Consider the following 25,779-nt stretch of genomic DNA (forward strand, 5'->3'; position numbering starts at 1 on the left):
ACGGAAGGTGCCTTCTCACGCGCCGGCGGCGCGTCGACGATGTGGTCGGCCACTGCGACCTTGATCGCCCTGTGGTCGGCCACGTTTGCGGCTCGAACGCAGATCAGCGAGTCTGTATCGACAGACTCGTAGACCACCTCGTTCCGAGCGCAGTTCGTCATGGTGTCGAACAGCGCTGTCCACCCGCCTTTGCACTTGACGTACAAAGGGGGGACAGGCCGCGACTCGTCTTCTCGGGAGTTCCTTGCACGGTCGGCAGACTCAGAGAGTCGCACAACCGAAGGACCCTTCGTAGCGGCAGGTTTCCTCTGCGCACCCTTCTTTCCCATGCTGCGAGGCGCGGAACACGACAATTTGCACGCGTTGTCAAAACAACGCACGACATTTTGCTCTCCGCAGCGCCCACAGCACAGAAAACCTCTTCACGAGCTCTCAACGGCCGAGTGAGCGAAGCGCGCAACAGCAGCGATGCGCTCGCCTCGCCAGCTCAGGCCCTTCGCGCGGGCATCACCGCCAGCGCCATTGGTGTGGAAGTGTAAGGACACAGCGAGTCATCGGGATGAGTCGGTGGACAGCCAGCGAGTACGAAGTTTACTGCAGGGGTGGAGTACTAAGGAGCGGAGACTGAATCCACTAACGTTCTATGCAGGGCAAGGCCGCAGAGTGCGGACATAACATGCCAGGAAGGAGGCTGGTGTCTTTCCCGGATGAGAGGACGGCGATTACAGACCATCTGCAGACAGGCTGTTTCACAAGGTGTGCTTTCGAGTTCTTCAATAGAACTAGTGGATTGATTTAATTCAGAGCTACGTACAGTGTATGGTGCAAGCAGTTTGCGCTGAGTGTCATATTACACGCGGAATAACTGTTTGCATATTGTTGTGTGCGCATTGTGCTTATGGTTGTTGTGTGGTATTAATGTTACTAGTAGTGAATAGCTGGTGGAGGAAGTGATTAGTAGATGTATTAATTTTGAATATTTAGTTGGTTCTGATTGAAGGATATTTTGTTTTTGTGCTTTTGTATTTTCAGTCTAAGAGCTCCAGTGTTGTGAAGTATTTGTGTTCTTAAATGTTTATTTGACACTTCAATAGTGAAGCCATAACTACAGTACATAAAATTTTTCTTTTTAAAGAAATTTTTCTTTTTAAAGAAAAAAATTATGTACGGTGACTACGGCTTCACTATTGTAGTGTCAAATAAACATTTAATAACACAAAAAACTTCACAATATTCGACCTCTTAGACTAAAAGTACAAAAGCACAAAATTAAAAACATGTCACCATGCCTTCACTATTGTAGTATCAAATAAACATTTAAGTTATATTTTGGTCACACTTCTACCGACAATTATGTCAGAATATAGTTTGTGTCCAGATTTAGTGTTGCCCTGACAGTATTAATTTCAAAATGTTCTACTATTATGTTGAAGAAATTTTAATTCATTTATTGTTTTCTCCGGACGTCCATTGCTTCAGAAGACATTGTCGCAGAAGAAGCTGAGTAGCACCGCGGTGTAGTGGTTATGACAGTAAACTGTTGCATGGAGCGTCGTGAGCTCAAAACTCACCTGGACTGTACAACTTTAGTTTCTATATTCGGTTCGAGTACATTTTAGAAGTATCCACAAGTGTCAAGAATCATTGTACTAGAATGTTCTGTAACCGTATGTATACTGTATGCGCTCTGGTCGGAGGCAGTTCGCTCCGCGCTCTTTATGTGCAAGTGCTGAATAAACCTTCGTTAAGTGAAGTTAGTGTTCGTCGTTCATCTAATTACACCTTCTTCTACGTGACATTATTCTGGTGGAGACGCTGGGTATTGGAACTTGTGATACCGCACGTTATCGACGACACAGTGGCTCCCATCAGGCCGCGACAGAGCCGCCGTTTATGTGGCGAGAAACCCGAGTTCGAGCCATATTCAACAGATCGCAGTCTACAGGAGACAGAAGAAGAAGAGGACGTTACAATGACAGCAGCTGCGTAACACCACATGAGACATCTTTCCGGGTTCTCTGGTGACAATGATCAAGATCCAAACAAGTGGCTGAAGGTATATGAGCGTAAACCAAATTTAACAAATGGGATGACACCGTGTATATGGCTAACGTACTTTGCTACTTAGAGGGCACTGCCAAGTAATGGTATGAGAAGAGCGAGAAGTTCACAAGCTGGGAAGTATTCCAGGCGAACTGCGCAAGTATTTCGGCGACACACAGCAACAGAAGTGCAAGGCTGAAAAATTAAAGTGTAGAGCACAGCGTCCAGGACAAACTACAGCATTCTACATTCAAGACGTCTTGGAACTGTGTAAAATAGTGGATCCTAGAATGAAGGAGGAAGATAAGGTTGCACATCTCATGAAGGGTGTTGGTGAGGACATGTATCAAGCCCTACTCCTGAAGGAGATTTCGACAGCAGACGAATTCATAAAATGGTGCCAGTATATCGAGACAATGCATCAGAAAAGAATTACACGCAAGAAGTTTGCATGGCTTCCAAACGTCGTATCGATGTCTGTGATGGAGAAAGCAAATGATTTCACAAGAGGTCTTCGTCAGATAGTGAGAGAGGAAGTTCAGAAGGCACTTGGATTGCACGGCGAGCGAAAAGCCGAGACACTTCAAGAGATCATAAGGGAGGAAGTGTAACAGACATTGAACCCAATCTCTCGTCCTTCATTTCCCTTTAAAACGATGAAAAAGTCGATACCCAGCCGGAGTTACGTTCCTACAATGTCGAATGAGGAACCTGTTTGGGCACCAAGGAAGACTGACGTCTGGAGGACCCAGGATAACCAACCAGTATGTTTCCACTGTGGACGACCGGGACTTGTCGTGCGCTATTGTAGAGAAAGGCGGCGGATATCTGATGACGCCCGCGATACAAGACAACAGACAGATCTTAGCCGACGTCAACTCCGGGACGACGAAGATGAACAAGAAGATGTGGGTGCAGGATGACGTAGGTCACCATTACCGCAAGCTAGCCGCTGGAGAGGACGCTCCCCAACACTGCGATCAAGGTCTCCATCGGCGTTTAGAATCTGCTGCCCATCACCTAGCCGCCGAAACCTGGAAAACTAAAGGGTGCGACCTTCCTTGGAGGTTGAGGACGCCGACGAAAAAAATCCTCCGCCGTCGATCTCTACAAAAATGGTAGGAAACTCTGTCGATATCCTCATGGATAGCTGACCATCCCAAGCTCTTGTGGACTGTAGAGCATTATATTCAGTCATTTCGGAGAAGTACCGTCGCCAGTTGCAGAAAACCGTATTCGTCGACAGAAAAACATGTCTACTGAAGACGGCTAATGGGAAATATGTAAAACCTACAGGTAGATGTACCATTCGTGTGGGTATAAGTGGCCATACCCAGCTCTAAGAATTCATCGTCTTACAAGAGTGTAGTCATGACATCATTCTCGGATGGGTCTTTTTGAAAGCTTCTCATTCAGTTATAGATTGTGGCCGCCCGAAAATTATGCTAGACGAGGTGAGATATTGTGGACAGAAAGAAGTGCATCCGAGTGTGTGGAGACTATGTGTCCTGGGTGAAGTGGTCGTTCCTGCGGTCAGCGCTAGAAAGGTAACTGAAGTAGACGATGTATCTTTACTATTTGAGATTATAGTGTTCTCAGAGATATTTGATGAACATGTAAAAAGACTGAGGGCCGTTCTTAAGTGTGTCCAACAAGGCGAACAGAAACATAATCCAAGAAAGTGTCTCTTTGGAGCAAAAGGAATCAAAATACTTGGACACCTTGTGTCAAACGAAGGTGTGCGGCCAGATCCAGAAAAGGTGAGATCTGTGGCGGAATTTCCTATTTCTAAAAGTATTAGAGATGTGAAAAGCTTCCTTGGATTATGTTCTTATTACCGTCGTTTTATCAAAGACTTTTGTATCAAAGCCAGGCCACTCCAAGAGTCGTTGAAAGCTGAAGCTAATTTTATCTGTGGTGGTGCTCAACAAGATTCTTTCTATGTGCTGCGAAAAAATCTGACGACTGACCTGTACTTGGTCTGTATGATGAGAGAGCGCCTACAGAACTACACACAGATGCCAGCGGGTATGTGATGGGCGCTGTTCTAGTGCAAATTTCGGATGGAAAAGAGAAGGTTATAGCCTATGCTTCTGGGACACTTACAAAAGCCGAGAGAAACTACTCAACCACAGAAAGAGAATGTCTTGCTGTGATCTATGCCATGAGCAAATTTCGACAGTATCTCTACGGAAGGCCATTCACAGTTGTTACAGACCATCACTCACTTTGTTGGTTGACAGGTCTTAAGGACCCAACAGGACGACTCGCCAGGTGGGCACTACGTCTTCAAGAGTATGACACTACCGTAGTGTACAAAAGTGGAAGAAAACACAAAGATGCCGACTGCCTCTCAAGAAATCCTGTGCAAGACCATCAAGACTACTAAGGAGAAGAAGCACGCCAAGATTTCTCTAATTATGCTTACCTTAAATCGGTCAGAGGATGTGAAAGGACAATTTAAGGTAGTTAATGGATTACTTTGCAAGAAAAACTTCGATACATCTGGAAAGAGGTGGCTACCAGTCATTCCTAAACGCATGCGCTTAGATGTTCTACAGAAATTCCATGATACGCCTGAGGCCGGACATTTAGGATTTATTAAGACATACGATAGAATCCGCAAGAGATTTTTCTGGCCAGGTTTATTTAGAAGTATCCGTCACTAACTGTCGCACTGTCGAAAGTGCCAGAGGAGAAAGGGAGTACCTCAGAAACCACCTGACCGATTCATACCAATTCCACCAGCCGAAACACCTTTCCAGAGTGTTGAGATTGACCTCCTCGGACGATTTCCAACGTGTGCTAGTGGCAATAGATAGATAATTGTTTGCACTGATTATCTGACACGCTATGCAATTACAACAGCCGTGAAAACAGCCGAAGTATCTGAGGTAGCCAAATTCGTAGTGAAAAACATTGTATTAAAACACGGTGCCCAAGGTGGTTAATTACGGATCGAGGGAAAGTTTTCAATAGAATCTTGTGACAGAGATAAACCGTCGGTGCAGCATTACTCATCATATGACGACTGCCTACCACCCGCAAACTAACGGGCTTACTGAACGCCTTAATAAGACCTTGGCCGACATGCTATCAATCTTTGTCAATGTTGAGCATAGCAACCTTAAGTGACGTTTGCCTATAACACCGCCAAACAAGACACCACAGGATTTACGCCATTTTTCCTGGTGCGTGGGCGTGAGGCGACTACGACGATGGACACTGTGTTTCCGTTACATCCTGATGACGTGGACTACGACTACATCGGCCAGGTGTTAACCAGAGCTGAGGAAGCCTGTTTCTATCAGCATGGTGACCTCGTCTGGAACTTCACGTCTGTTCGGTAGGTTGGTCTCTCTGAGAACCTCCTCAGGCGCTGCTTTGGACCTTATAAGGTTGTAAGACAGTTGTCAGATGTTACTTATGAAGTTGAAGATTTTGACCCCGACACAAGACGACGAAATATGGTCCACGTTCTTCGAATCAAGCCCTATAAGGATCCTGCAACCCACGGTAAATTCGAAGCTCCAGCGACAGTCAACATGGAAAAAGTGACGAAGAGCATCTAAATCTACATCTACATTTATACTCCGCAAGCCACCCAACGGTGTGTGGCGGAGGGCACTTTACGTGCCACTGTCATTACCTCCCTTTCCTGTTCCAGTCGCGTATGGTTCGCGGGAAGAACGACTGCCTGAAAGCCTCCGTGCGCGCTCTAATCTCTCTAATTTTACATTCGTGATCTCCTCGGGAGGTATAAGTAGGGGGAAGCAATATATATTCGATACCTCATCCAGAAACGCACCCTCTCGAAACCTGGCGAGCAAGCTACACCGCGATGCAGAGCGCCTCTCTTGCAGAGTCTGCCACTTGAGTTTGTTAAACATCTCCGTAACGCTATCACGGTTACCAAATAACCCTGTGACGAAACGCGCCGCTCTTCTTTGGATCTTCTCTATCTCCTCCGTCAACCCGATCTGGTACGATCCCACACTGATGAGCAATACTCAAGTATAGGTCGAACGAGTGTTTTGTAAGCCACCTCCTTTGTTGATGGACTACATTTTCTAAGGACTCTCCCAATGAATCTCAACCTGGTACCCGCTTTACCAACAATTAATTGTATATGATCATTCCACTTCAAATCGTCCGCACGCATACTCCCAGATATTTTACAGAAGTAACTGCTACCAGTGTTTGTTCCGGTATCATATAATCATACAATAAAGGATCCTTCTTTCTATGTATTCGCAATACATTACATTTGTCTATGTTAAGGGCCAGTTGCCACTCCCTGCACCAAGTGCCTATCCGCTGCAGATCTTCCTGCATCTCGCTACAATTTTCTAATGCTGCAACTTCTCTGTATACTACAGCATCATCCGCGAAAAGCCGCATGGGACTTCCGACACTATCTACTAGGTCATTTATATATATTGTAAAAAGCAATGGTCCCATAACACTCCCCTGTGGCACGCCAGAGGTTACTTTAACGTCTGTAGACGTCTCTCCATTGATAACAACATGCTGTGTTCTGTTTGCTAAAAACTCTTCAATCCAGCCACACAGCTGGTCTGATATTCCGTAGGCTCTTACTTTGTTTATCAGGCGACAGTGCGAAACTGTATCGAACGCCTGCCGGAAGTCAAGGACAATAGCATCTACCTGGGAGCCTGTATCTAATATTTTCTGGGTCTCATGAACAAATAAAGCGAGTTGGGTCTCACACGATCGCTTTTTCCGGAATCCATGTTGATTCCTACATAAGAGATTCTGGGTTTCCAAAAACGACATGATACTCGAGCAAAAAACATGTTCTAAAATTCTACAACAGATCGACGTCAGAGATATAGGTCTATAGTTTTGCGCATCTGCTCGACGACCCTTCTTGAAGACTGGGACTATCTGTGCTCTTTTCCAATCATTTGGAAACTTCCGTTCCTCTAGAGACTTGCGGTACACGGCTGTTAAAAGGGTGGCAAGTTCTTTCGCGTACTCTGTGTAGAATCGAATTGGTATCCCGTCAGGTCCAGTGGACTTTCCTCTGTTGAGTGATTCCAGTTGCTTTTCTATTCCTTGGACACTTATTTCGATGTCAGCCATTTTTTCGTTTGTGCGAGGATTTAGAGATGGAACTGCAGTGCGGTCTTCCTCTGTGAAACAGCTTTGGAAAAAGGTGTTTAGTATTTCAGCTTTACGCGTGTCATCCTCTGTTTCAATGCCATCATCATCCCGGAGTGTCTGGATATGCTGTTTCGAGCCACTTACTGATTTAACGTAAGACCAGAACTTTCTAGGATTTTCTGTCAAGTCGGTACATAGAATTTTACTTTCGAATTCACTGAACCCTTCACGCATAGCCCTCCTTACGCTAACTTTGACATCGTTTAGCTTCTGTATGTCTGAGAGGTTTTGGCTGCGTTTAAACTTAGAATGAAGCTCTCTTTGCTTTCGCAGTAGTTTCCTAACTTTGTTGTTGTACCACGGTGGGTTTTTCCCGTCCCTCACAGCTTTAGTCGGCACGTACCTGTCTAAAACGCATTTTACGATTGCCTTGAACTTTTTCCATAAACACTCAACATTGTCAGTGTCGGAACAGAAATTTTCGTTTTGATCTGTTAGGTAGTCTGAAATCTGCCTTCTATTACTCTTGCTAAACAGATAAACCTTCCTCCCTTTTTTTTATATTCCTACTAACTTCCATATTCAGGGATGCTGCAACGGCTTTATGATCACTGATTCTCTGTTCTGTACATACAGAGTCGAAAAGTTCGGGTCTGTTTGTTATCAGTAGGTCCAAGATGTTATCTCCACGGGTCGGTTCTCTGTTTAATTGGTCGAGGTAATTTTCGGATAGTGCACTCAGTATAATGTCACTCGATGCTCTGTGCCTACCACCTGTCCTAAACATCTGAGTGTCCCAGTCTATATCTGGTAAATTGAAATCTCCACCTAAGACTATAACATGCTGAGAAAATTTATGTGAAATGTATTCCAAATTTTCTCTCAGTTGTTCTGCCACTAATGCTGCTGAGTCGGGAGGTCGGTAAAAGGAGCCAATTATTAACCTAGCTCGGTTGTTGAGTGTAACCTCCACCCATAATAATTCACGGGAACTATCCACTTCTACTTCACTACAGGATAAGCTACTACTAACAGCGAGAAACACTCCACCACCGGCTGCATGCAATCTATCCTTTCTAAACACCGTCTGTACCTTTGTAAAAATTTCGGCAGAATTTATCTCTGGCTTCAGCCAGCTTTCTGTACCTATAACGATTTCAGCTTCGGTGCTTTCTATCAGCGCTTGAAGTTCCGGTACTTTACAAAAGCAGCTTCGACAGTTTACAATTACAATACCGATTGCTGCTTGGTCCCCGCATGTCCTGACTTTTCCCCGCACCCGTTGAGGCTGTTGCCCTTTCTGTACTTGCCCAAGGCCATCTAACCTAAAAAACCGCCCAGCCCACGCCACACAACCCCTGCTACCCGTGTAGCCGCTTGTTACGTGTAGTGGACTCCTATCCAGCGGAACCCGAAACCCCACCACCCTATGGCGCAAGTCGAGGAATCTGTAGCCCACACGGTCGCAGAACCGTCTCAGCCTCTGATTCAGACCCTCCACTTGGCTCTGTACCAAAGGTCCGCAGTCAGTCCTGTCGACGATGCTGCAGATGGTGAGCTCTGCTTTCATCCCGCTAGCGAGACTGGCAGTCTTCACCAAATCAGATAGCCGCCGGATGCCAGAGAGGATTTCCTCGGATCCATAGCGACACACATCATTGGTGCCGACATGAGCGACCACCTGCAGATGGGTGCACCCTGTACCCTTCATGGCATCCGGAAGGACCCTTTCCACACCTGGAATGACTCCCCCCGGTATGCACACGGAGTGCACATTGGTTTTCTTCCCCTCTCTTGCTGCCATATCCCTAAGAGGCCCCTTTACGCGTCTGACGTTGGAGCTCCCAACTACCAGTAAGCCCACCCTCTGCGACCGCCCGGATCTTGCAGACTGAGGGGCAACCTCTGGAAAAGGACAAGCAGCCATGTCAGGCCGAAGATCAGTATCAGCCTGAGACAGAGCCTGAAACCGGTTCGTCAGACAAACTGGAGAGGCCTTCCGTTCTGCCCTCCGGAATGTCTTTCGCCCCCTGCCACACCTTGAGACGACCTCCCACTCTACCACAGGTGAGGGATCAGCCTCAATGCGGGCAGTATCCCGGGCAACCACAGTCGTAGTCCGATCGGGGGATGCGTGGGACGAGCTGGCCGTCCCCGACAAACCCCCATCCGGAACCCCACAGTGATGACCATTGGCAACAGCCTCAAGCTGTGTGACCGAAGCCAACACTGCCTGAAGCTGGGAGCGAAGGGATGCCAACACAGCCTGCATCCGAACACAGCAGTTGCAGTCCCTATCCATGCTAAAAACTGTTGTGCAAAGAACGTCTGAGCTAATCTACAGAGAGCGCAAACAAATCGACACAAAATTTAAACGGTTAGTAAAATACAAGATTGCCTAGTAAATGCAGTAATTCTGCTACTTGCGCACTGCTGACACACTGCTCGGCGGCGGAAGGAGACTACGCGATTTTACATTATTCAGATACTAAAACGCGATGCTACAACTCTCAAATACTATAATACGCCCGAAATTTATGAATTAGACAATGCAAGTACCAAAAACACGCAAAGAAATTAAGAATTAAACAATGTAACAAATGAGTGAGCTAGGAGTATACGACTTGCTGCTGCAGCTGCTTATCCAACGGCGGCAGGGAGCACACTGACTGTGACCAACCGACACTGACCGTTCAAAACAAAAACAGAAGACAAACGACTACGCATAGTGGCAAAGGAAGTTCTAAGAAGATCAGGGGGAACGTCAGTCATTAGTCATCGGGGGTCAGACTATGCAGGACCGATGACTCGTTCCCGGACTAGGAGGACGTTACACTGAGACGCTGTTCTCTTAAGGGAAGAGCAGTGTCGTAGAAGACACTGAGTAGCACCGTGATGTAGTGGTTGTGACACTGAACTGTTGCATGGAGGGTCGTGAGTTAAAAACTCACCTGGCGTGTACAATTTCCATTTCTACAAACGGTTCGAGTACATTATAGAATTATCCACAAATGTCAAGATTCATTGTGCTGGAATGTTCAAAATAATGGTTCAAATGGCTCTGAGTACTATGGGACTTAACATCTGAGATCATCAGTCCCCTAGAACTTAGAACTATTTAAACCTAACTAACCTAAGGACGTCACACACATCCATACCCGAGGCAGGATTCGAACCTGCGGCCGTAGCGGTCGCGTGGTTCCAGACTGTGGCGCCTAGAGCCACTCGGCCACTCCGGCCGGCTGCTGGAATGTTCTGTAGCCTTATATATACTGTATGTGTTCTGGCCGGAGGCAGTTCGCTCCGCGCTCTTGTATGTGCAAGTGCTGAATAAACCTTCGTTAAGTGAAGTTAGTGTTCGTCATTCATCTAATTACACCTACGTGACAATATTATTGGGCCAACATATAAATTCAATTTGTTAAACTCCTATTTTGTTTATTGTAAGGGTAGATATTTTTGGTTTAGTAAATACTGTTTTCAAAGTAAGCCCACGCTTACACAACCCCGAGCCCAAACTACAATTCACCCAAAACCCGTGATAAAATTAGTAGCAGAGTGTGCTTGTGCCAGCATGTTTCCCATAACTTTGCAGTATTATATTGTAAATTAGAGAGTGTTTCTTGCTATCCCATTGTTATTGGCGGTACGAATCTTAGGGACATGCCAGGTATACAGTGGCTGAGCAAGGAGGAGTTGGCAGACAGATAGCCATTTGTGAGTAACGGCGCCTTGAGTTCACATTTGGAAGTATCTCTGCAAATTCGGCAGCTCATGTGTGAGCTGTTGCAGTTGACTGAGAGGGAGCATCCGGATGTGCTCGTTGAATTAAAAAGTATTTGTTTGACCACCTCAGAATTTTAGTTAGTGTTAAAATTTTTTGAAGACTGAGTCACCTTCCAAGGGCCAGGTGCATAGGTTGCAAGCAAGGTCCACGCATTATGGGAATATAATGAATGAGTTCTTGTTATTAATTGAGGATGATGAACCTAGGATGGCCTTGAATGAGCTACAGGCGTTATCAAGGAAAGTGGAAGTTGATAAGGAACGTACCAGAGTTATTAGAGTAAGTCCCTCATTTAGAATTACCAAGGAACCAGTAAGATTCTTGAAAATGGTTGATTTTAATCTTCGCTATACTAAATTCTGATAAAGTTTTCATCGTGCAAAATCGTACCTCGATGGCCAGTGTAGCGGTTGTATTGCTTCAAAAGTGTCCAGAGCGGTGAAGGCCAGTGTCTTTTGCCTCTATAGAAGTAACACAATTTGTGGAGAATTAATCTGTGTACGAACTTGAAGCTCTGGCAGCTACGTTCCTACTGGAGGAATTAAGGTTGTGAGAGCACAAAACCTCAGACAATCCAGGCTCTTGAGTTGGTTGCTGGCACGGCCGAGGCGTATGGGCCGAACCGCGAAGTGGGCTATGGGATTTTTAGCTTTTCAATTGGTGGCCAGACATCTAAGAGGGAAGGATAATGTTACAGTGGAGCCGCGCGGAATTAGCCGAGCTGTCTAGGGCGCTGCAGTCATGGACTGTGCCGCTGGTCGAGGCGGAGGTTCGAGTCCTCCTTCGGGCATGGGTGTGTGTGTTTGCCCTTAGGATAATTTAGGTTAAGTAGTGCGTAAGCTTAGGGACTGATGACCTTAGCAGTTAAGTCCCATAAGATTTCACACACATTTTTTGTTACAGTGGACGGCTTGAGTCGTTATTTTTAAGAATATTCAGAAGAAACGAGGTGAGTGTATGTGAACAGGATAGTAAGCCACAGGAGGTGAGTCATATTTTGGGGGATTTCGCAGCGCTATTCAAGGGTATCGTCAAGTATCAGGAAGAGGCTGAGGTCTTATGGGCCATTAGGCGGCGAGTAGAACCAGAGTAAGTGATTCTGCAATATTCGATGAGAAATGGTAAGCTGCCTTGTAATGCTGAAGACAGTAATCGCTGAAATATGGTGGTGCCTGCGAGAATAGTACCAATGTTGTTTGCCTGCATCGGATATGCAAAACACGTTCCATTAGTAAACCAATACCGGGCACTACACATCGCGTGTCAGCCTCTAAACCAGTACAAACAATCATTGGGAAATTGTATATTCATTTTTTGGTCTGTTTACGAGTTCATAGGAAGGAAACAATTATACTATTGTACGCATTGATGCCTTTCCAAGGTTCGTTAGTTGGTTCCTATTAAATAGGCGACCAAGCAGTCTGTGATATAAAACTTCCTGGCAGATTAAAACTGTGTACCGGACCGAGACTCGAGCTCGGGACCTTTGCCTTTCGCGGGCAAGTGCTCTACCAACTGAGCCAACCAAGCACGACTCACGTCCCGTCCTCACAGCTTCACATCTGCCAGTACCGCGTCTCCTACCTTCCAAACTTTACAGAAGCTCTTCTGCGAACCTTGCAGAACTAGCACTCCTGAAAGAAAGGATATTGCGGAGACATGGCTTAGTCACAGCCTGGGGGATGTTTCGCAATATCCTTTCTTTCAGGAGTGCTAGTTCTGCAAGGTTCGCAGAAGAGCTTCTGTAAAGTTTAGAAGGTAGGAGACGCGGTACTGGCAGAAGTGAAGCTGTGAGGACGGGGCGTGAGTCGTGCTTGGGTAGCTCAGTTGGTAGAGCACTTGCCCGCGAAAGGCAAAGGTCCCGAGTTCGAGTCTCGGTCCGGTACACAGTTTTAATCTGCCAGGAAGTTTCATATCAGCGCACACTCTGCTCTAGAGTGAAATTTTCATTTCTAGTCTGTGATATGCTTGTTGAAGATCAGTTTCAATACCTTTGTTTCCTCTTGAGCTTTAGTTTCCGATAATGCCGCAGCATTTACTTCCTCTCGGTTTAGAAATCGCCCATTGTACTGCTGCAGCCATACCACACGAACCCATCGTTCGTGGAGACAGTGAACCGTGATCTAAAGGTGGCGTAAACTGCTTATATTCATTCTGATTACATACATTGTGTGGATGTGGAATGTCTTTAACACAGTAAGGTACAAAAAACATGCTGGGTGCATTAACGTTAGTATTTGGAACTCCCCATTGTCTAACTTGAAGTCGAGCGAATATTTGTTGTTCAGAAGGATGGCCCTTAAGGAGATCAGGGAGAGCTGGCATAGTGCCTGGAAGCGTTACATTGGTGGCCCATAAGCAACGGTCTCGGGAACAAAACCAGGGAACACACTCTAATCCTTTTAGAGTGGGGGACCGGTTGCATATCAGGAGTTTCGGTAAGTTGAGTAGAGTAAGTGCTACGCTGATGTTAAATCTCTTTCAACATATTAAGGAAACCTTTGAAATTTTTCGGTTTATGACCACAGTCATTGTTTTAATTAAAGATGTTCTACGACAACGAAAACCAGGGCAGGTATCTCACAGTTTAAAGGGGCATGCGATCAGTAAGGTATCTTGTAAATGTGCGAACCTGTAGTGTTGCCCCATGCTGCTTAAATTGTTTTATTGTATTCCAGTATCCGAGTGTCTCTTTCAGCCAGCTGGAGGAGTTTGAGGCAAGGGTTTCGGCAGAGGAGCGACACTTTTGTTTCAGCAGAGGGAAGTTTCGGCGAGCTTTAGACCCCGTGCGCCGCCACAAAGCTCGATATCTGCATGGGCATCGACGCCAGGGCCACTAGGCTGAAGGTGATACGACAGAGCGTGTCAGCGGTGTGGGTCGGTGAGCAGTCAAGGAGTACGAAGTTTACTGCAGGGGTACTATGCTGAGGAGCCGGTACTGTACCCACTAACGTTCGTTGCGGTGCGTGGCCACAAAGTACGGACACAAGAGGCCAGGAGAATGTATGGTGTCTTTCCCCCGATGAGAGAACGGCGATTACTGAAGTTCCGCAGGCAGGAGATTCCGTTCTACAAGAGGAGCACCAGCAGTGTACTTTGTTGACCTGTAGTGGGACATTGATTGGTTAATTGGAATCAGAGCAGTGTACAGTGTGCACTGAGTATAACGATTTTGCCTGTCTCCACACGGAAGGAATACGTGCACAGTGTTTTGTGGTGCGGTTTAATATGTACTGGGCGTACGGTTGTTGTCTTGAAATGAGAGTTCTGTAAATCCCGTTAGTAATCATTACGTTGGGACCATAGCCACAATTATATATATTGTTTCACAGCAAATTCAGTTCGTTATTACTTGCAGCAGACGGCAGAGAAGTAAATCCTGCTCATACCGTGTGTCACAACCATCATCTGGAGCACACAAGTAGTGCAATGTTGCAGAAGGTAGGGTGCTACACGTTATATATTTCCACATCGCGCTAAACCATAATCAGAAGCATAAACGGTGCACCAAATGCGTCATTTTGCGAGTGTTGCAGTATGCAGCCATAGCGTGTGACCTCCGAGCTCAGCCGCTCCACTCCGTCCTACCACTAACGGGATGTGCGTAGGCACACTGAGACACCACGGTGGGGACAAATTCGCCTCCAGATAGTGAGAGCAAATGAGTGCGTCACCGGCCAGGATGACTTCATGTCCAGATCAAATACGACCGTTTCCGAAGCCTCAGTCTCAGTGTTTGATTAACCCCGTCTGCTCTCTGATTCCGACGGGAATACGGCCTCGCTAATTACAGGATAACTTGGTTGGCGAATCGTGGTGTGCTGTCCGCTGCCACGAGAAGACTTCACCTCAGACACCGCAGCCGGCAGTTTTAGTGGGACTTCCCCGCTACAGGCTTGTACGTCTGTTTAGCTGCCGCCATGTTTGAAGACGTGGACGAGTCTGGGCCTTCTTCTGCTGAAGGACGGTACGAAGTGACCGTAAACAACCACCTACAACCTGTTGGGTGAGACACGTGAGCATCGCCTACCTGGTTGTTCGCTGTGTCGCGGACTTGGGTTCTGGGCTTCCGCCTTCACGACAGCCGCCATCTGTGATATGCTGTTCGCACCCGCTTAAGCGTGTGTCCCACCTCGAGAGTGCTAGGAGAGGCCGCATTACCTGCCGGCGAGTGTTGGTATACCGTGTTCGTGATAAGAATAAACCTCATGTAAACAAACGGCGCGATGATTGGCCAGAAGCCGTAGCACACGTACACAAGTTTTGTTACGCTCTTAGAAGTAGGTCCTACTTATGTTTTAGATATGTTAGTGCTAAGTTACGTTAAATGAGACTTTAAGATATTCTAATTTATTAACAGCCATCGACGTTTCTCTTCATAACACTTCAACTATGTAGTTTTTATTTCAAAAATCTTGTAGAGTCACAGTCTCTGTATTGTTGTGCTCTGATTGTCGCGTTGTTCATACTCTGTATGAAATTCTCTGAGCCTGCTTCCTATTCCGTAGTGAAACACGCGTATGGAACTCGGTTTAAAAGTGTAGAGAAATAAGTTTCTCTTAATGTTTTTCAAAAATTTACATAGAAAAATCGGCTTTGAAATTTTCGGAGGGATTGTATTTGATACGGTTCAGATACAAATAAACGTCATCTATGTAGCGGAATCGGTTCCGTAGTAGTTTGATAACTTATTGTAGTTTATGAATTGCTTGTTCAAGTCTCGCCTTAGTCGTTCTTTTTTTCGTTCAATCTGAAATACCTACACCTCGTAATTGTAAATATCACGTCATTTTTATGAATAACGCAGATCTTCTTGTTTCTAATTACATATTGCAAGCGAAATTCCTGTTTTCGTTTCAAATATAAATTATTAGTTATCGATATTTTATGAAAGATTGTGAATAAAGGTTGCTTAAGTTAAGAAAACATAACAGTTTAATTTTTAGGGCAAAAATGAAAACCAAATACTCTTCATTTGAACTTTGTCCATTGTCTTATATTACATATGTAGTTTCATAGGAACCAGAGTGATAAGTGTCGTAGAAACATGAAAAGATCATTTTCAGATCACTGAGCACACCACACAAATGTCGCATTTTTACATTTTCCGCTTTACCATTACAATATGAACCCAGCAGAACTGATCTGGAGCCAAATTAAGGGATTTGGCTCGAGAAGTAACAAGACTGTTAAGCTGCCAGATGTACTGGAACTAACGCACGCAGCTTTCTCGCATGTAACGGCCAAACGCTGGCTGGATATAGAACGTCACGGCATGAAAGAAGAGGAGGAAATGCGCCGTCTGGGGGCTTCGCGGATTCTGTTGTGATCAACTCGTTATCAACGTACCAGATGACAGTTCCAGAACTGAAATGTATTACACGGATTCGGATAAGAGAGGAGCTAAGAGATTACCCGACGACTGACTGTAATTAATACTTTCAGTGATCACACATAGCTCTCTCAGAAAAATTTGCCTGCGTTTAAGTTAGGAATTTTCATCACGCTTGTTTGTACATAAAGGTGAGAGCGAGAGCGTTTTATGCTATCGTTTGGTCACCTAAGAAGCGTGCGATAGTGCTGGAGTTTCGCCGAATATTATTTCATTCTCTTTAAAAATTAAATGACTTTCGAAGCATGTTAGTTGGATCAACTGTCTGGCCTGTGCTGTCCAAGTTCAATGCGAAGGAAAGCTGTTCTCCCGCATTATCACTCAGGCTATGTGCGTGTAACACAGCACAAAACTTATCCTTATGGTCGTACTTGGCTGTACTGAAGACAGCTTGGCTTCAGCTCCACGTAAAACGAAGTTCAATGAGATTCAAGCAAACGCGGAAGAATACATGGCGTAATGTTTACATCAGGTTTGTTCTTATGATGAGCAGAGTATGGGTTTGTGTCCACGGAGTCCTGCCCAATCCGTACGACGATGCCGCTGGGTCGTGACATGCACGACGGTCGCAGACGACGAAGCTCTGCGCCTGTATTCTTTGTCGCATGCGAGCGTGCGAATCAGGACGTCTTTCGCCATGCCGGAGAAGACCGCACTGTAAGTTACACGATTCCAGACAACGCTGTTTCACTGACCCCTTGGGGAGTACGACAGCCACCCACGCCAGCTTCCGAGCTCGGCGTCCTGCACCAGCGGTATCACCACCTCACCTGCTCAGCTTCCAAGCCCACCAAAATTCCTGCCCCAAGAGCGACCGCTACAATATATTTGTACAGAGAAGTGGCTGCTTTTGCGAAGGCAGTGCTCTAGTTGTTTGGCAGTAATACTGTAGTGAATAACTGGTGGAGGAAGTGGTTAGATTTTTTTTAATTTTCTGCTTGTTGCAATCCTGTGCTAAAAGGCAGAATATTGTGGAAAGTTTGTATTCTCATTATTGCTCCAAGTTTCGTGATACTGGGGCATTGTTAATTGTAAATTGTTTTATTATTACTTCAGTGGTCCACGAGCGTTGGGTCAGATAATGCTGTACTAAAGAAATGTTAATTCATTTATTGCGCTGTTCTAATGCTCTGTGGTTCAGGAACTACAACTGGACCATATATTTAGTTAGAATACCGAAGCGTCTACCATAACTGGCGCTAACGATCTGCCTACGTTGGAATTCACTTAGTTCCGAGACAGTACACTCACGACTACACAGAATACTGTTCCGACCACGACTGACACTGAGATTGAGGATTTTGCATGGACGCCGTTTGTGGTCAAATACAGCAGCACAGCCTGCATGTTTGGTCAGCATCTCTATTTATATACAAGAATGCATTTCTTGCGGTGTTTAGATATTTCTGTCCAACCCCTGTAGGTCTGTATGGGCTTTGGAAGACTTGCGATCAAACGAGACAGAAAGGACTGACAACATACCTTCAGAATTTCGAAAATTATCATTGCGGAAAGTGGCAACTAAACTATTCACAGTAGTGTTTAGAAGCTTTGAGAAAGACGTATCATCGGACTTTCTGTAGAATATCATCCACAATAGCATGAACACATCAAAGGCAGATAAATGCGAGAACTACCGCACTATCAGCTTTGCACCTCATGTATCAAGTCGCTCACAAGATTAATATACAGGAGAATGGAAAAGAAAACAGAGGATGTTTTATATAACGATGTTTGGCTTTATAAAAGGGAAAAGCACCATAGAGACAGTTCTGAATTTGTGCTTGATAATGAAGATAAGGTAAAGAACAATTAAGACACTTTTATTGGATTCCGCGACTTAGTAAAAGGGTTTATTCCAAATTTTCAGAAATAATAGATATAAGCTATAGGGTAAGTTAAGGGTAACAGAAAATATGTCCAAGAACCGAAAGAACAATAAGAACAGAAAGACAAAACAAGGAAGGTGCTTGTATTAAAAAGGGTCTTGGAGATGCAGCGTTCTCCCCTACTGTTCACACTGTACGTGGAAGATGGGATGACAAAAATAAAAGCAAATTTCAGAAGTGAAATTAAATACGGCGTGAAAGGAAATCATTAACAAGGCTCACTGATGATATTAACATCTTCGGCGAAGATGAGGAAGAATAAAAAAAAGGCGGAGGTAATGAAAATAGGTAGAGCTGAGGTTAGTGCTAAATTAGTGACGAAAAAGTAGAGAAAATTAAAAGTCCTGCTACCTTGGAAGAAATATAACGCTTGATTGCAAAGGCAAAGAAGACATTGTTCGTTAAAACAACTCTACTAACATCAAAATACGGCTTAATTTGAAGAAGACATTTCTGAGATTGTACGGGCAAAGCACAGCACTGTGTGTAATTTAATAAAACTATGCTGAAAAGTAATTGCTCTGATAAATAAAAAACGTGGAAAGTGGTTACTACAACAAGAAACACAATGACGGTGCATGTATTAAGACGAACAGAAATAACATCTGTGGCACTACAGGAGCCGTAGAAGCAAAAACTATAGGGCAAGAGAGATACTAGAAGAATTCCAACAAATAATTGAGGGCGTGTAGATTAAATGCTGAGACGAAAAGTTTTCACAGGAGAGGAAATCGTGGTCGCTCGCAATAAACCGTTCGGAAGATTGACGGCCCGGAAGAGAGAAAAAGATGTATGCAAAAGAACAGGGTGGCTGTAATTACATTTTCGCTACTTGAGAGACCTCCTCCCCCCCCCCCCACCACCACCACCACTCCCGCCCCCCATAAAAAAACGAGTGATCGTTAGACAGTGAAACATTGCGGCAACATTTGTAAGGATGTACCGTAGGGAAATGACGGATATACCATTGAAAGGAATGCATTCTAATTTGTACATGAGAGGATAACATTCGTTAATTGCGTGTCACGCTTATGTTCCAAGTCACAAACGTTGTTCAACGTGACGACCATCTGCATATACGACAGCCTAGAACCGCGCTATAGATTGCTCTATTACTGCCCGAAACAATGGTGAACTACGGAATGTTCAGCTGTCGCTGCTTGAACATCGCACATTGCCGGTAACTTCTTCAACATTTGTGGTGCAATTCGCCGTCGGCCTCTTCCAGGAGCCATTCCCAAATCGCCATTAATTCCAACGACCGCATCATGTTTTCCAACCCCTTCGCGAAATGAGGACCTCTCCGTAGTCCTTTAATGCGTCGATATTCGTGAAGAGCAGCAGTAGTATTGCTGTTTTGTTGATAAAACAAATTTACCAGTAAAGCCCTGCTCACCTTGTCCAATCCCTTGTTGACTGTCTGCGACTGTAATACGTGGCGATACTTGTGGCGCCGGCCGGGGTGGCCGAGCGGTTCTAGGGGCTTCAGTCCGGAACCGCGCGACTGCTACGGTCGCAGGTTCGAATCCTGCCTCGGGCATGGATGTGTGTGGCGTCGTTAGGTTAGTTAGGTTTAAGTAGTTCTAAGTTCTAGGGGACTGATGACCTCAGATGTTAAGTCCCATTGTGCTCAGAGCCATTTGAACCATTTTTTTGATGCTTGTGGCAGGCACTGCGGCAGCTACAGTCGTTACGAAATACACTCCTGGAAATGGAAAAAAGAACACATTGACACCGGTGTGTCAGACCCACCATACTTGCTCCGGACACTGCGAGAGGGCTGTACAAGCAATGATCACACGCACGGCACAGCGGACACACCAGGAACCGCGGTGTCGGCCGTCGAATGGCGCTAGCTGCGCAGCATTTGTGCACCGCCGCCGTCAGTGTCAGCCAGTTACGGAGCTCCATCGCAGTCTTTAACACTGGTAGCATGCCGCGACAGCGTGGACGTGAACCGTATGTGCAGTTGACGGACTTTGAGCGAGGGCGTACAGTGGGCATGCGGGGGGCCGGGTGGACGTACCGCCGAATTGCTCAACACGTGGGGCGTGAGGTCTCCACAGTACATCGATGTTGTCGCCAGTGGTCGGCGGAAGGTGCACGTGCCCGTCGACCTGGGACCGGACCGCAGCGACGCACGGATGCACGCCAAGACCGTAGGATCCTACGCAGTGCCGTAGGGGACCGCACCGCCACTTCCCAGCACATTAGGGACACTGTTGCTCCTGGGGTATCGACGAGGACCATTCGCAACCGTCTCCATGAAGCTGGGCTACGTTCCCGCACACCGTTAGGCCGTCTTCCGCTCACGCCCCAACATCGTGCAGCCCGCCTCCAGTGGTGTCGCGACAGGTGTGAATGGAGGGACGAATGGAGACGTGTCGTCTTCAGCGACGAGAGTCGCTTCTGCCTTGGTGCCAATGATGGTCGTATGCGTGTTTGGCGCCGTGCAGGTGAGCGCCACAATCAGGACTGCATACGACCGAGGCACACAGGGCCAACACCCGGCATCATGGTGTGGGGAGCGATCTCCTACACTGGCCGTACACCACTGGTGATCGTCGAGGGGACACTGAATAGTGCACGGTACATCCAAACCGTCATCGAACCCATCGTTCTACCATTCCTAGACTGGCAAGGGAACTTGCTGTTCCAACAGGACAATGCACGTCCGCATGTATCCCGTGCCACCCAACGTGCTCTAGAAGGTGTAAGTCAACTACCCTGGCCAGCAAGATCTCCGGATCTGTCCCCCATTGAGCATGTTTGGGACTGGATGAAGCGTCGTCTCACGCGGTCTGCACGTCCAGCACGAACGCTGGTCCAACTGAGGCGTCAGGTGGAAATGGCATGGCAAGCCGTTCCACAGGACTACATCCAGCATCTCTACGATCGTCTCCATGGGAGAATAGCAGCCTGCATTGCTGCGAAAGGTGGATATACACTGTACTAGTGCCGACATTGTGCATGCTCTGTTGCCTGTCTCTATGTGCCTGTGATTCTGTCAGTGTGATCATGTGATGTATCTGACCCCAGGAATGTGTCAATAAAGTTTCCCCTTCCTGGGACAATGAATTCACGGTGTTCTTATTTCAATTTCCAGGAGTGTACATTAAATGTATTCACTATTCCGAATGTGGACAACCATCAGCTGTAGAATGAAGTGACGAATGTGAAAACTTGTGCCGGACCCGAACTTGAACCCGGGTTTGGCGCTCATTGCGAGTGATGGCAGTGCCATTTGGCTAACCGAGCACGGCGGATGGCACGACTCACACTTACATATGTTTTCAACCATGTCCATAATGTATATTCCCGCACTGGAGAGACATTTGAAACTCGCTTGCCCGGTGTCGGCGGGTAAATACGATATTGCAGTGCCTGTGTTATTACGAATTACGATAAGCAACACATGGAGTAAAATGTCACCCCTGTACGGCAATAACATAATGGATGTAGGAGTACAGGTTGTACACACGTGGTTGACGATATTTGGAAATTTGGGTCTAGCCGTGAGTCGTGCTCAGATAGCGAAATGTTAGGCGACCGTTCACGATAAACGGTAGATTCCGGTTCGAGTTCCGGTCTGGCACATATTTTCATTGTCGTCGCACCATTGTACGGCTGACGGTTGTCCATATTCACAACTGCGAATATATTTAATGTATTTCGTAACGGCTGCAGTCGACGCAGTGCCTATTCCGAAGGAACATTGGACTGAAATTCTGAAATTCGTAATAACAGTGACACTGCAATATCGTATCCCTGTACATCTTCCGCAGTCTGAGTGTGGGACCATTGGCGCACCACTATATATACGATGTATGGTGTTCCGTACTACGAATAACTAGTCCATGGCTTTGTTCCTTAAGATACAGTGTATTCTGCTGGAATTCTCCTTTTTTCCATCGGTGGGCCTTGGAAACCAAATAAGACACACAGATGACAGCTAATAATGCCAGAGCCATGATGTTGCTCAAATGTTGTTGATGTGACGGCTTTTGATTTAACACAGCACCTCCCAACAAGAACAATGTACTTTCACTGGGATATCCTGAACACCACGTGGCCAACAGTTGTTTCATAAGCGAAGAGGAATAGAGTCAGTTATAGAACTAACGACAGTCATAACTGTCGCCAAAGGTAGAAGCTCATAAAAACTTCTCTGCGGAGGATAACGCGTTCATAGTAATTATTGCACGTTGCACATCAAATGGATAGCCATAGTTTACATGCAATGCACATACAACAGACTCTTTGCTTTCACCAAGTTACCTGGAGATTTTTACCGTAGTTGTACCAGTGCTTTTTAATGTCGTTTCTTCTAGCTGCGATGTGTGAATTTAACAAGGCCCAATCTCATACAGATGGCAGCCATTTTATGATTCGGGCATCACTTGTGTCTGTGGAGACAAAAAGCACTCTGTCGTCAGGCCACAAGTGGCTCTTCCTCAGTTGAGGATGCAGGTAAGAGGGGCGTGTGGTCAGCACACTGCTCTCCCGGTCGTTATGATAATTTTCTTTGACCGGAGCCTCTACTATCCGGTCGAGTGGCTCCTCAGTTGGCATCACGAGGCTGAGTGCACCCCGAAAAATGGCAACAGCGCATAGTGGCTCGGATGGTCACCCATCCAAGTGCCGGCCACGCCCAACAGCGCTTAACTTCGGTGATCTGACAGGAACCAGTGTATCCACTGCGGCAAGGCCGTTGCTTTCTGTGGAGACAAAACGGTCCATAAATCTTTACCGTATCACAAAAATTTCATATTCGTTCGGTTGTACGTTAATACGATCTCATCTCCTTTACAACTGGATACTGGAGCATCATATAACGATACCGTTCTGCGTAAAGTCATGTCTATCAGAATCAACAGAAATGAGAGAAGGATATTGTCACCCATCATTGAAACTATATGCTTAGAGGTATAAATTGGCATTGACTTATTTGTATTTTTCTTGTCTTCTGCATATATATACAAGGTGCATGAGTCCTAGTGTAAACGCACTTTATCTATGAAATGGTGCGTTCAAGCTTTTTCCTGTTAAATACGTTCTAGACAAGCCAGTAAGGGCGTACAAAATGACGAACTTTACACTGGCTGGAAATCACTGCAAAATGGAGAAAACCAAATCAACCTTACTAGTTCAATGAGAATATTATACACTTTAAAAGAGCTCTCAACAGTGAACGTATTTTTAAATGTATACGTCTGGTGTCTGTTCTTTCGGACACAAATTTTCAACTTTCCCAATTGATTTATTTTAGTATCTACTAGCAGACGTTACCAGTCTTTCCTTCGATTTCGAATCTGTTTTATCTAAAAAGCTTTTTTGTGTAATAACTTATTACGTCACTATCGCTTAGATGTGTAAAATATAATCATATTGCTGGCTTCTACAAATTGTTGCATCTTTAGATGTGACAACTAATTGTCTTAAAATGTGAATATTTTTTATATGTATAAGCGATCTAGTCGTAAAAAAGTATTATACAAACATTTACAAAGTTAGCATATTTATGGAAACCAATACGTCAATTTTTAAAAAGGTTGTTTGTTTTACTTCAGATTGATGATACCAACAAAAAACCGTTCGTAGCTAACGATTTGTGCAAATTTCATAGTTGGAAAACCAAATTTTCCAACATAATGAATGTGTAGCAAAACGTTCCTGTACGAGAAAAGCTTTTTCTTACACTATCAACTTTGAATTTATTTACAATTTTAACGCTTGTAACGAATTATTAGAAAATGATAAATTTTTCTGTTCGGCATAGCATAACAAATATTCAAAATGTCATCCTTAGTACATTTTCATCTGGGAGCGACTGGCATCCTTCGTGATTTCTTTTTTATGTATCTGCATTTACATGTACATGACTATTCTGTAATTCACAATAAAGTGCCTGGCAGAGGGTTCATCGAACCACTTCCAGACTGTTTTTATTACGATGATTATTTCTCCGTAAGTGGGTTGGCAGCAGTAAAACATTTTCGTATTCAGAGAAGATAGTTAATGATTGAACCTCAAAAAATCTCGCCGCAACGAAAAACGCCTTTGTTTTCATGATTACCACCACATCTCGCTTATCATATCCGTAACACTCTCTCCCCTACTTCGCAATAATACAAAAAAAGCCCTTCTTCGGACGTTTTCGATGTCCTCCGTCAATCCTGTCTGGTAAGGATCCCATACCGCACAGCAATACACTAGCAGAGGACAGACAAACGTATTGTAGACAGTGTCTTTAGTAGACTTGTTGCATCCTGTAAGTATTCTTTGGCTTCCTTCCGCAAAGTATTATCTATGTGATCGTTCCAATTTATTTCTAATTGTAATTCTTACCATTCAGTTGAACTGACAGTTTTTAGATTTATGTGATTTATCATGTAACCTAAATTAAACGGATTTCTTTTCGTACTCGTGAGCACGGCCGCACACTTTTCTTTATTTAGAAGCAATTGTCACTTTTCTCACCATATAGATGTCGTGTTTAAGGCAGTTTGCAATTGATTTTAAACTTCTAATGACTTTACCAGACGATAAGAGACACCATCATCTGCAAATATTCTAAGATGCCTACTCAGATTGTCTCCTAAATTGTTTACATAGATTAGGAACAGCAGAGGACCATAACACTTGCCGGCCGCGGTGGTCTCGCGGTTCTAGGCGCGCAGTCCGGAACCGTGCGTTGCTGCGGTCGCAGGTTCGAATCCTGCCTCGGGCATGGATGTGTGTGATGTCCTTAGGTTAGTTAGGTTTAAGTAGTTCTAAGTTCTAGGGGACTGATGACCACAGCAGTTGAGTCCCATAGTGCTCAGAGCCATTTGCACCATTTGCCATAACACTTGTAAGTAGGCTGTTTAGGTTTTTTTATTGGTAACGCTACGTAGCGCTCTGTATGAAAATCACTGGCTGTGCTGTGTGCAGTCTGTGGCTAGTTCGCATTGTTGTCTGCCATTGTAGTGTTGGGCAGCGGCAGCTGGATGTGAACAGCGCGTAGCGTTGCGCAGTTGGAGGTGAGCCGCCAGCAGTGGTGGATGTGGAGAGAGAAATGGCGGAGTTTTGAAATTTGTAAGACTGGATGTCATGAACTGCTATGTATATTATGATTTTTCAACACTATTAAGGTAAATACATTGTTTGTTCTCTATCAAAATCTTTCATTTGCTAACTATGCCTATCAGTAGTTAGTGCCTTCAGTAGTTTGAATCTTTTATTTAGCTGGCAGTAGTGGCGCTCGCTGTATTGCAGTAGTTCGAGTAACGAAGATTTTTGTGAGGTAAGTGATTTGTGAAAGGTATAGGTTAATGTTAGTCAGGGCCATTCTTTTGTAGGGATTATTGAAAGTCAGATTGCGTTGCGCTAAAAATATTGTGTGTCAGTTTAAGCACAGTCATGTAAAATTTTTCTAAGGGGACGTTTCACACTTCCTAGGGAACGCCAGATATCATTTCTGTTTTACTCGATACCTTTCCGTTGATTATTACGAGCTGTCACCTTTCTGACAACAAATCACGAACCAAGTCACTCAAATG

At 45.2% G+C, this 25,779-nt stretch overlaps 1 pseudogene; it reads right to left on the reverse strand.

The window, feature by feature from the left end:
• Positions 1-22,836: 22,836 nt before the first annotated feature.
• Positions 22,837-22,954, reverse strand: LOC124614562 (annotated as a pseudogene).
• Positions 22,955-25,779: the final 2,825 nt, after the last annotated feature.

This window comes from Schistocerca americana, chromosome 4, assembly GCF_021461395.2.
Source record: "Schistocerca americana isolate TAMUIC-IGC-003095 chromosome 4, iqSchAmer2.1, whole genome shotgun sequence".
Taxonomy (NCBI): domain Eukaryota; kingdom Metazoa; phylum Arthropoda; class Insecta; order Orthoptera; family Acrididae; genus Schistocerca; species Schistocerca americana.